Here is a 13,575-nt window from a genome sequence, read left to right as displayed (position 1 = left end):
TGGTGTCCACTAATTGGTGCAGAGGCCATCACATGCACATGTACAGATACCTATAAAAGCAGGCTGTACTTGCTGGCCACACATGCAATCATTCCATTGCAGAAATTGAGAGAAAGAGAGAGAGAGACAGAGACAGAGAGAGACACACACCAACCCACATCAACCCAAAAATAAAAAAAAGAACGCACAGAACGTAATACTACCAACACATACAAAGGAAAGGTATGTAACAGATATGTATTTACTGGCATGTAGTAGATGTATTTGAAGAGTACTCTACATACTTTGAAACATCCATATGTGGCAGCATTACGTATCTATGCACAGATGCCCTACATTACTACTGCCATGGACAAATCAGTGTGTAGCTCTGTGCAGTGGGACATAACTGTGACATATGTAGCTCAGCATTAAATGTCAAACATCTGAACCATGTTATCTGTGTTCTGTACGGTAGTGTGGACAATGGCTGTTTGGGGGAATGGGGGAGTAGCGCATACAGCTATATAAACATGGATGTGACAGAGTAACACATGCATGATAGTCATATTAACGTATAGCTTAGCATTGGCAACTGCTGTACCAGGCTAGTATGCTAATCTACCATTTGCAGCTGTATATATACCCTCTAATATCACTGTGTGCTCACATGTGACACCTGTTCATGTTGCAGTAAGGCCCAACAGGTCAGCCATGAGGCCAAGGGACTTACAACAGTGTGGACCTTGTGTGTGTATGACACACACATACAGAGAGATATATCTGTGTCAGATATATTAGCATCTGTACATGTGCATAGAGCAAGGGTCATACTGCAACTGTTTGTGAAGGGAGATCATATATATGTTGGTGAAGGTTGTTATGTGCATATTTGTATGTAGGTAGTAGTGTGTGGCAAACAAGACAGCATATAGTGCTGGTATATGACATGTGGTGGTTAAACGCTGTGGGTTTGATTTGTTAGGTTTGCCATGTTGCAGCCAGTGAGGCCTGCTAAAGCCACATGGGCTGAGGACACCTTAAATGCATTTCGCACAAGACTGTGCAATATCAAAACATAACTGTATACCTCACATCCTTCGCATAATTGATATTCCCACCATGAAAGGTGGACTGTATATGTGCCTATATGTATATCTATATGTACACCAATGGATGTTTATATGTATGTGTGTATGTAGATATATATATATATATATATATATATATATATATATATATATATATATATATATATATAGAGAGAGAGAGAGAGAGAGAGGCATATTTACTGTGACAGATGCCTGGTGACAAAGCCATGGCCTCAAGCTCAATGTTGAAAATGCATTGGCATCCCCTTTGCTAAAAACTCTGTACCCATGAACGACCACATAGGTGGTAGTTGACGTAACACCGAAAGTGTGATAAGAGACCATGGGACACAGGTGGACAGTAGTCTCCCCTTTGTTGATCATAGTGCCACACTAGTCATGTAATCTGTTGACATGGCACACCTCATCACAAAAGGTGTGTCATCCAGGGAAAAAGAGGTCAGTGTTACCCTCTACTCATCACTCACAAAACACATTATAGAGTACAATGCCCCTTCTGGTATGAACCTCACAAGGCATCTACAGCAACTGGAAAGGCCACAGACATACCTCGCAAAGAGTATTACTGGCCTCAAACAGACGCCCTATGCAGACTGTCTCACAAAACCACAACTAGACTGTGTTGCATACCGCCAACCCAGAGGTGACCTCTGCCTAACATACAAAGCTATGTCAAACCCAGAGCTGTTGGACATGCTCCATGTAAACAGATCACAATCCCTATGAGCTACATGCTCTAGGGACCTAAACCTTGTCACCTTAATAAACAGAACATGTTGGAAGGATAGATTCCTATCTCAGAGACATCCCATACTCTGGAACAAACTACCTATCAATAGCAAACAAAGCTCCTCAGTAGCACTCATCATGAATAGTCTTGATGATTGGCTGGGAGATAGGAAATACACACTGGGAATCACCTCTGTGGCTCTGTTTGACAGGGGCACATGAAATTAAATTACTTGAGTGTCAAAGTCCAGGGTACCATCTGGCTAGGCTCCTATAGGCCCTAGGGCCAATAGCCTATTACCTACCTATGAACCAATACACACCCACATTTACTTGTTGCAATAATTGCTATGTGAGGTTGACTGAGTGTGATGGTGAATGTGTTGGTGAATGTGTCACAGTTGTGTATATGTGGGATAGCTTAGTGGGAAACTGTTTCTGTCATGCTATTATGTGTAGTAGCTCTGATCTCAGCAAAAGATGTGTATGCTATTGCTAGCCAGTAAAAGCAGTATGGCATACGGTCTGACGTAGTCCCTTGATGTTAACTGGGGTGTGCCATTGGAGGCTAAAGCAGTACATGTATGCTCATTGATTGGTACTGCTGGTGAATCCAAATCCTGTATGAACTGTAGTACTAAACAGCACAGTATAGTGTATGTCCACATTGCTTGGAAACACTATTTTGTGTGTTCCCTGTAGTCCTCACAGATTACATACCTCAGGCATAAGGGTTTGTAAGTACTGACACACAGTACTGTATGGTACACAGGTAAAGCTCATCTGGGTTGCCATACCTCTGTGTCCCATATGTATGTCTGATGTGTGTGTGGGTATGCCTGTAACATGCTCTCGGTCATATGTATGTTACAGGATATAAGTGCGTAACTAGCAACATGTATAGTCTAGTACAGCAGTATGCCACCTATATTCATGAATGTACACATATTTTAGGCAGGGGTTTGCCATCAACAACTAGTGTTTTATACTGGTAATACTGTAACTGGACTTTAGAATCATTGCAATGGATGACATATTTCTTTATGCAGTAGCTTGATATATACCTCCTGTGGCTAGGTGGTGCATTGTTTCGCATACAGTGTGCCATGTACTGTTGTATAGTATTACGTAGTGGTTTCTCTTTGTTGCTGTACAGAAAATGTTTTAATATATAGAGCGTGCCAGGCACTGTCAGGCAGTTGTGGGTTGAGCACTGATATGTGTTATTGAAAGTGTGTATCCTCTGACAGTCAATAGGTTGCTATTTATGGCAGTTCAGTGATATCTGTACTGTAGAATGTTAAGTGTGCCACATTAGTTGCTCACACATATAGTTTCATTGTCTTCCAGGGTCATGGCCCACCATCGCAACCCATCCTATAGTCCAGAAAAGGATGAAATCCTAACGTCCAGTCTTGTGCAAAACTACACCCTACTATTCTCAAGAACCAGCCAGGACCAGCATGAGTGGACTGCACTGTGGCAAGATGTTGTCCGTAGGGTAAATGACATAGGCATGCATAACCAGACATATGAGCAGGTACGCCGTCACTGCAGTGATTTACTTAGACATGTCCGGCAGCATGCGTCTGATGTCCGTAGGCAACAGCTTGCCACAGGTGGTGGGGTTACCACCCATCCCCCCTCACCAGAGTGGAGGAACTACTCCTGAGCTTGGTGGCTCCCAGCCAACATCAACAACAGCAGACATGTATCATCATGGAGGCCGGAGCCCCTCAACAAGTTCACATGGAGCATGCAGGTAATATGGCATATCTGTAGACTACTGTTATCTCTATTGGTAGATCATGCATATGTGAGATGTGTACTGTGTAGTTAGAAGATATGGAGCCTGGTGTTGTGCAATACTGATAATTTGGAACATGATCTGTAGGCCTGTGACTGTCAACCATTGTACTACTGTAAGATTGAAAACCCACAGTAGCAATGCCACAGTTGTTGCCACTGACAAACTGGCTCATATCCTTGTAGGTCCCTCTGGTATGACAGCAATGTGGCAGACCCATGCTGGTGAGTGTGTTCTACATTTAATGTTACAAATAATATGTGCATGTCATAGGTGAGGTGTAGGCCATGTACACATGTAACACACCTACACATAATGCATGCTGTGCATGTTTGCTGTGAGACTATGCACATCTCAATAACATGTTAGTAGCTGCCTCAAACACATGCAATACACACAGCATCCCAAACAATTGTGGCTACACTGCAGTGGGCATTGGATAGGCAGAGTTGATACACATGCACACAACATACACAACTTCGTCATATGCAGTACATGTTAATATGCTACACATGGCGTATTCAGACACCCGCTCTAAGGTCACACTCCAGTATCCCAAATGTCATCCACACAGCACACATAATATACCTGAGGTGTTGAGGCCTATCATGGGGTGGTGTGACACTCTTCAACACACAACACATTCATGTTAGGCAATGCTCCCTATTGGGCACCTTACAAACCCATGTAACAACTGGCTGTGAAATGGTGAATGTAGTCATGGTACTGCGGTTCAGGTACAGCATGAAAGGTGCCAGTCTGGCACACATTAGTAGCCTTGAGTGACCACATGCTGCTGCATGATGATGGCTCATGGTACTACACCCCATCCAGTTACAGTAACCACAGTACTACACATAGCATTCATTGCTATACACCTCAATGTTGTGTGTGTGCAAACATATGCACCTATACACAATATGCATAGCAATCACAATTTGCACAGTGACACATATATGTCTTGTAATGCTATTGAGTGTATAGGTCACATGACACACATTGGGTATGTGTGATGTTTAATGTTGCAGTTGTGTTGTAGCATGCCATGTCATGGCTGGCACTGGCATGTCCACAATATGTTCTAAACTCACCATACCTACTGTACAGTGGCTATGTTGAGCAATAGTATTCCATCAGGTATACACGCACCACTCATCTTGTGTGTATACATAGCATGCATGAGCTAAACCTGTGTCCACAATTAACTGCTAAAGACATAGATGCTCTAATCAGCACTGGATATCTATGTGACACACAGATAAACATCCAGCCATGGTATATATACCTGTGAATGATGGTGCACAGCGCATTGAAGAGCTTGTAATACTTGCACAGCAATTTTGTGTCCATGTACACATTGCGTTCCAGAGTGAGGCCAATCACTGAACAACAACACACATGCATCAAAGCCATGTATACTGTTATTAGCAAGGACTGTCTACACTTGCACTGCATGCTGTTGAGCAACACATGTCCTGCATACTGACACATGTGATATGACTGGCTTGTGATACTGTACCCCACTATCAACCGCTATTGAGTATGTTCTTGATTGCTGGTGGTGTGTGTGTGTTTGTGTGTGTGTGTGTGTGTTTGTGTGTGTGTGTGTGTGTTTGTGTGTGTGTGTGTGTGTGTGTGTGTGTGTGTGTGTGTGTGTCAGCTTTAGTGAGGAGTCTATTTGTGTGCATGTGGGCATGTGTGCATGTGTGCATGTGTTCATGTGTGCATGTGTTCATGTGTGCATTTGTGCATTTGTGCATTTGTTCATGTGTGCATTTGTTCATGTGTGCATGTGTGCATGTCTGCATGTGTTCATGTGTCCATTTGTTCATGTGTGCATGTGTGCATGTGTTCTGACATCATGTACAGGTCGTAAAGTGTGTTTCCTGTCTTTCTCTCAAAGGTGCTGTGGTTGGGTTGGTTCACTGCTGCAGGGAACCTGATATCACTGACACAAATAGTGATAATGAGGATAGGTGTGTTGAGGCACAGGCATGTTTGCCAGGGTCTGTCTTTGGGCCACCAATTGACAGTACACAGGTGTCCACCCCATCCATGCTCATAGTCATACTGCCAATACATCCATCATCACCAATGCCCATAGCTGAGGGACAGTGTACAGTTGGCAATGGCCAGGACATTGTGGTATCTATGGCACATGCATCCGGACACAGCAGCCACACCCAGAGGTCTGGAACAGTACCACATAGGCAGATGTCCAGGGGTTCTCTTTGGGGCACTCCTTGTCATCATGCCCCTGGCAGACGTGCCACAGGTCTTACAACCTCATGCATGTTCCAGGCTGTCATGGAGGCACAGGCACATATGGAACTGTACACCAGACAGGGACTAAGGGCACAGAGGTCACATAACACCACTTTAAATGACAGTTTCCATGACCTAGCAGGTGCCATCCATAATTACACTGAGGTCACTGATAGACGTTGGGGTGAGACATTAGATGTCCTCCGCAATGTCATGTCCATGTGTCAGGACAGTGTGGGATGGTTGAGACGTGGATGTATGCCAGCAACATCAGCAGCTGGCAGTCAGCACGGATGTCCCTCAAGTCACAGTTGCTCCCATAGTGCCAGTACCAGCCCCAGCAATGTTGGGGGTGGGCTGTCCATAGACTGTCCTAGAAGACCACGTGCACATGGCTCTGGCCAGTCCCAGCAGGGACCTGGGTCCAGTGTACATATGTCTTCCTCTGAGGATAGTACCCAGTCTGGATTAGTATCTGCTACTGTCAGTAGCATCCCTGCCAGGCACAGGTACCATATCCGTGGCCAGAGATGCTGATCTGTAAAGCCTGGCAGGTACAGTCTGTGGCTGTCCCACACATCCTTGTATATGGCAGCCACATGGTGGAACTGTGTGCATGCAGACACACGCATAAACCAGACACCTAGGGCTAACACATACCCGCACACATTACATCAACATTGGCCCATACCAGCACTCTTGGCCCTCACACACACACACACACACACACACACACACACACACACACACACACACACACACACACACACACATACATGTCAATTGTATGGCTCACTGTAGGCCTCTGGCAAACCAACAACACACCCTGTGCATATGATGAAACCTGTGCCACCTCCTGTCATCTGTAACATTGATGCAGGAACAGGCTAACATGGTGCTGATGCACAGGGTGACTTTATAGCAGTATAGCAATGTTAGCATGTTGTCAGCAGTAAAGTGTAATGATATCCTTGAAGGTGTAGCTGAGCATGCATGATGCATTAAAGCTATGATTGTCAATGTAGTATTGTTTATCCGACTGTTAATTACAATAGTGTATTGTCCACCCATGTGCCACTTGGCTGATACATGTAGTATTGGCAGCATGTGTTAGAGAGTGGACAGTACATGTGGGATGTGTGCAGCACAGGTTTGCAGGTGTACATTTATGAACATGGTGGAGGTGCACCCTCTGCATGTACGTGTATAGTGGACACATGGGCAGGGTGACATGTCCTGTATTACACAGTGTTAACACTCCATAGTTTCTATTGGTGGCCAGTATGCATAGTACTACACACATTTTGGAACTTGGGTACACGTGTGTATGACATGGTTTGACACTGTGCTGTGGGTGATACTGTTACTATCTGTCATTGGTTTGCATTCTGGTAGTGTACATAACCTCAACAGCCTGACCATAAACAATTGTTAGATGATGTCTTGACAACTGACACACAGATGTAGGACACGCAGTAACATTTGTATCCTTCAGGAACTATACTATGCCAGTAACCAGTTGTGTTCACCTGCACCCATTCCTGGGACCACTCCCATTTGGCATATAGATCTCTTAGGTACAAGCAAACACAGTAGGGATATGTCCGTCCACGTCTGGAAATGCATACTGTGGCCTGTAATGCATTCTCCAGATGACACACACATCCTCCGCAAGGGCATCATACAGACAGATACCTGTTGTCAAACCCATGCTGTAATGCTATAAGCCAACTAAAGCATAGTCATCCACCTTTACAAAACATAGTATCCCAACAGTACCACATAGGTAGTAGGCCCTGACATGTTGAACAGGTACCGATGTGTACATACAGCCAAGTGTTACATCATCTCTCCTTTGGTAATCCCGTTTCCAAAGGTATTTTGAAATCCCTCAGTGAATCACATAAGCAATAATAGGTCTGCATGCATATCCACAAAAGTTGTTGTACACCTATAATGAATAGCCATCATTGACAGACTTTGCTGCATTTGAACAGGTCTGAAATATACCTCAGGCATAAATCCTCACTCACACTATTCAATAGAAACCGTAATGAGTGTGTGTGAAATGGATGACCTAGGCCAGGGGTCACTGCATTGGCTGGGCTTGTCACAAGCATACAGATGTGACCTAAGGTCTGGAAAGCAGCAGCACACTCTGGCAGAGATAACAGATGTGTTCATGGAGAAAGCAGAGTTCCCACCTATGAAATAATTGAGGTCGCATGTACGTATATATATTTCCCACACCGCTACCTGATGTGCAATGCACATACTGTTGTCATTGTGATATGTCATACAGTAGTAAAAGCAACACCCACAACACAGTGACCAACTGCGTCACACACGTAGAACACACACACACTCACCAAGTGTGGGATTCACACCACTACCTAACTACTTTATGATACTAGAGCAGTACGCATTTACACGACATGCTATACACATTACTGGGAGTTCTCCTTTCCGCAGGTATATTTGTAGGATGGTGACATCATTAAACTTGACAAAGATAAGTATGCCACTTTTAAGGTGTTGTAGTTGTCCCCAAAAATGTTGCTCCTTTACAAGGAGATACACACACACACTCTCATACAGTTGTCAAGTGGAGGATTCAAGCCCATATTTAATTACTTTATGATACTAGAGCAATACACATTTACACGACACCCTATGCACATTACTGGGAGCTCTTCTTTCCACAGGTATATTTGTAGGATGGTGACATCATCAGACTTGACAAAGATAAGTATACCACTTTTAAGGTGTTGTAGTTGTCCCCAAAAAGGTTGCTCCTCTACAAGGAGATATACACACACACTCTCTCATGCAGTTGTCAAATACAGGATTCAAACCCCTACCTAATTACTTTATGATACTAGAGCAGTATGCATTTACACAATACACTATACACATTATTGATGGTTCTCCTTTCCACAGGCATATTTGTAGGATGGCGACATCATCAGACTAGACAAAGTGGGTTACATTAGTTGACATGAGGTGGGCTACATAGAAGGAATTTCTAAACACCTTGGCAATGTGATCATCAAAGGAGAGTTTACTATCTACCTGGGTTCCCAGGGCCATAATTACATTCTCCGTACATACTGGATTATCACCTATGTGGTAATTTGTGTGCACTTTGTTTTATCCAAAGGGGATGACTATGCATTCTTTGGCATTCTGCTTGAGGGCATTGTTTTGATACCAGGTATCTGTCTCTGTTTGACCCTTCTAGAGGATGTCTGTGTCAGCCATAGAGTCGATTATGGACCACAGTTAGCAGTCATCTGTAAACTTGTTCAGCCATACTCCTCCCGTGCTTGCCTGTACCTCTGAACAGTATCTACTGAGCAGGTGGGGTCCCAGGACCAATACCTGTGGGATGTCATTTGTGACTGGTTTAGAGTCAGACAAGGCACCTGCAACTCTGAACATGTGTGTTTGATCTGTGAGCCAGTTGGCCACCCATCCTGTGTCATAGCTGTTAAAGTTCAAGCTGGTAAGCTTGTCCATGATGACAGAGTGGGAAATGGTGTTGAACGGTCTTAGTGAGGTCCAGGTGGGCTGTGTGGACTACTTTCACCTCCATCTATGTCCTTGGTAACTGTTTCAAATAAGTCAACTAGGTTTTCGAGGAAGGATCTACCTTTAACAAAGCCAAGTTGGGTAGAGTTCAGTGTCTGGAGGTCCCCAATGTCTCTGTTTATGGGTTCCATGATAATTTGCTCCATAGCTTTGCAGACCAGGCTGAGTAGGCCTATAGGGCAATGGTTTATTGGTTCTGTTGTGGCACCCCCTTTGTGGAGCTGGATGACTGTTGCTGTATGCCATTCTTTGGATACATAGCCTGCGGTAAGGTTGAGTCTGGACAGTGAATGTAGGTGAGGGTGTAGTTCCTTTTGGGGCTGGTATAAGTCACAGCCTGGAACACCATCCAGTCCCATTGATGCTGTGATCTTAGCTTTGGAGAGGGCTGTTTTTACCTGAATGTCCATGATGTCTGGTGCTCTGCATTCTTCTGGGATGGACACAGACCTTTTCGGGGGTCATGGAGGGGAGTTTGCACTGAACTTGTCCACCAGGATGTGGACAATGTAAGTTAGTTCAGTGTATCTTTTTTTCAATTTTGCAGTAACTGACAGCATATTTGAGAGTTGCCACCTAAATGTTTGGTATAGCTAACGAAGGCTTTGTGGTTGCTATTCTTACATTCATTGACAATTTGTCTTAAGAAACCGTCCTCAGATTATTTTATGAGCAATCATTGTGTCTTCTTAATAATGATCAGTGATGCCTTTCCTTTTCTGAAGTTTGCTCTATCATGTGTTCGATTCCTCCTTCTGTTGTATAGCTTATTTATGTGCGACAACCACCAGATTGGTTTCCTATTTTTGGAGGAGTGCATCTTGGTTTTATTTGGGATGTCTCAATCCATGTATCCCTGTAGATGCTCATAGAATGCACTTGTAAATAATTTGGCAGATTATATAGCATTATCCTATAGCAAGGGGGCTTTGGAACCTTCCACTTTGGTCTTGGGAAGTGTGCAGTTTGCTTTTGAAGATGTCTTCACAGTGGTTTCCTTGACTGGGGGTGGGGGGGATGGGATGTGGATGTCCAGTGTGATTACTTTATGATCTGATATTACCAGCGAGGGGTTTATCTCTGTTGTGGAACACTGGTACCCCATGTTGGTGATGATCAGGTCCACTATGTTTTCACCTCTAGTGGGTGTGGTGACCAGCTGTTCCAGGGCGTTTCAGTTTTTAAACTCTATGAAACATTGGGCAAAGGATGTTATACACGAGTAATTCTCCCACTCAATGTTTGGGTAGTTGTAATCTCCTCATATAATGGTGTTTGATAGGACCTTTATATTTCCACTGTTCTCAGGAATACTGAGTGAGGTTCCTGAAACAAGGTAGGTGATCTGTAGCAGGCTACAATCTGATAAGCAGCTTTGCCCAATGTTAGTTGCACTTGCATGGTCTACAAGGCCTCATGCTGTGCCACTAACCTGAGGGTGTGGGTATCCATAAGGTAAATGGATACACCCCTTCCTTTTGTATTTCACTCTGGGTTTTGGGGCTGAAGATCAATGGGATTGTGAGTGTTTTACATGGAGCATGTCCAACAGCTCTGTGTTTGACATAGCTTTGTATGTTAGGCAGAGATCACCTCTGAGTAGGCGATATGCGAGAGAGTACAGCTGGAGCATTTTGAGACGGTCTGTGTATGGCATGTATTTTAGGCAGCTAATGCTCTTTGTGAGGTATTTCTGCAGGCTTTCCAGTTGTTGTAGATGTCTTTTGATGTACATACCAAAAGGGGCATTGTACTCTATTATGGATCTAGTGAGTGATGAGTAGACGGGAACAATGTTCACTTCTATTCTGCATGAGACACCTTTTGTGATGAGGTGTGCCACGTTTCCTGACTACTGTGGGGATGTGATTATCACAGGTGTGTCCACTGTCCACCTGTGACCCAAGGTTTCTTATCACACTTTCAGTGTTAAGTATACTACCGCCTAGGTTGTAGTTCATGGCTACGGAGTTTTTACCAAAGGGGATGACAATGCACTTATTGGTATTGAGCTTGAGGCCATGGCTTTGACACCAGACATCTGTCTCAGTGAGGCCCTTTTGTAGGATGTCCACATCTTTAGTATTTACAATTATGGCTCCTTGTTTGCAGTCATCTGGAATCTTCATTAGCCACAGACGTTCTATGTTAAAGTTTACTTCAGGGATGTAGATAGAAAACAGGACAGGACCCAGGACTGAACACTGTGGTACTGCACTTGTCACTGGTCCAAAGTCATACTTGGAGTCTGCTACTTTCACAGTGTGTGTTCTGTCAGTGAGCCAGTTGGCAACCCATTTTGTGACATAGCAATTTATACCTAGTTTAGTGGGTTTATCTATAATTCCAGAGTGGGGGATGTTGTTGAAAGCCGTGGCAAGATCTACATAGGCTTTGCAAACCACCTTATCCTTGTCTACGGTTCTGGTGACTGCTTCAATGTCATCTTTCAGATTTAGGAGACATGATCTGCATTTTACAAACCCAACATGGTTGTGGTCCAGAGTTTCGAGTTTACCAATGTCTTTTTTATAAGTTGTATGATGATACATTCCAGGGCCTTGCAGAGCAGGCTCATCAGGCTAATGGGGCACTAGTTCCTGGGGTCCATGATGTCTCCACCCTTGTGTAGTGGGATAACTGTTGCTATGCACCATTCAGCAGGCACAAAGCCTGAGGTGAGGCCATGACTGAACATGGTACGTTGGTGTGGTGCCTGTTCGTTCTGTAGTTTGTGTAGAACACAGCCTGGGAGGTTATCTGGTCCCATGGATGCTGTGATACTAGCTTTGGAGAGTGTTTTTTTTACCTCTGCAGCTGTGATGACAACAACTTTGCAGTCTTCCATTATAGAGATGTGCTCTTTCATGGGTGAGAGGGGGGTAAAGTTAGCACTGATCCTATCTGCCAGGATGTTGGCAATATCAGTTGGGTCTGTATATTTAGTGCCATTGAGCTGTAACTCAGAGCAGAGATCTCCTGAGTAGACAGCATGCAACAGAGTACAGATTGAGTTAAATTAAGTCTTGTTGCATGGGGAAACTGTTTGAGGCCTGTAATCCTCTTGTTGAGGTACTTCAGTGGTCTTTCCAGCTGCTGCAGGTGCCTAGTCAGATTCATCGCATGTGTGTTGTGGTACTCTCTGACGGGTCTGTTGACTGATGAGTAGAGGGAACCTCCTTTGATCTATATGCAAAGACCTTGGCAGTTTGTGGGAACACATGGCATGATTGTCTGACCACTTTGTGAATGTGTTTCTGGAAGTAGAGATGACTATCCACATGTGTCCATAGATCCCTTATTATCACCTCCATATTTAGGGTGTTGGCACCAATGTGGTATTTGTATTACTGTAGCTTGAGGCCATAATTTTGACACCAAATCTGTCTGACCGAGTCCCTTTTTAGGGATGTCTCTGTTGTCCCAAACATAGATTATGACGTCTTTTTTGCAGTCATCCACAAATTTTGCTAAACATAGCCCTCATGTGTTTGACTGTATTTCTGAAACTATACACCAGACAGGAGGGGTCCCAGGACTGAGCCATGGGGGACAGCAGTTGTTACCAGCTTGAACAGGTGACCACAATTCTTACCTTGTGTGATCTATCTGTGCCCCAGCTGGCAATCCATCAGATGGCATACATATTTATGCACAGGTTGTTGAATTTGTGGATACGACATGTGTCTGGGATGTTGGAAAAGGGCTTTTCAAGGTCTATGTGGGATGTGTGTAGCTCATTTAATTGATGTATGTCCTGGATGACTGCCTTGAAAACAGTCTAGCAGGTTTGGGAACCATGATCTGCCCCTGGCCAAACCAAAATTGGTAGGGTTGGGTATTTGTAGGCTCCCAATAGCTCTGTTTATGAGTTCCATCATGTTGGACTCCATGGTCTTGCAAATCAGGCTTAATAGGCTTATAAGACAATAGTTCCCATGGTCTGTTGTGCACCAACACTTGTGGAGTGTGCCAAATGTTGGTGTAACACATTCAACAGTTTCATATCCTGTACAGAAGGTAAGGCTCAACAGACTGTTCAGGTGCAGGGTCTGTTTGTTCTGTAGTTCACTTATGACACAACTAGGGAAA

Source organism: Protopterus annectens, chromosome 4.part0 (genome assembly GCF_019279795.1).
Source record: "Protopterus annectens isolate FY-2018-M chromosome 4.part0, PAN1.0, whole genome shotgun sequence".
Classification (NCBI taxonomy): Eukaryota; Metazoa; Chordata; order Ceratodontiformes; family Protopteridae; genus Protopterus; species Protopterus annectens.
This window is presented reverse-complemented; position numbering follows the sequence as displayed.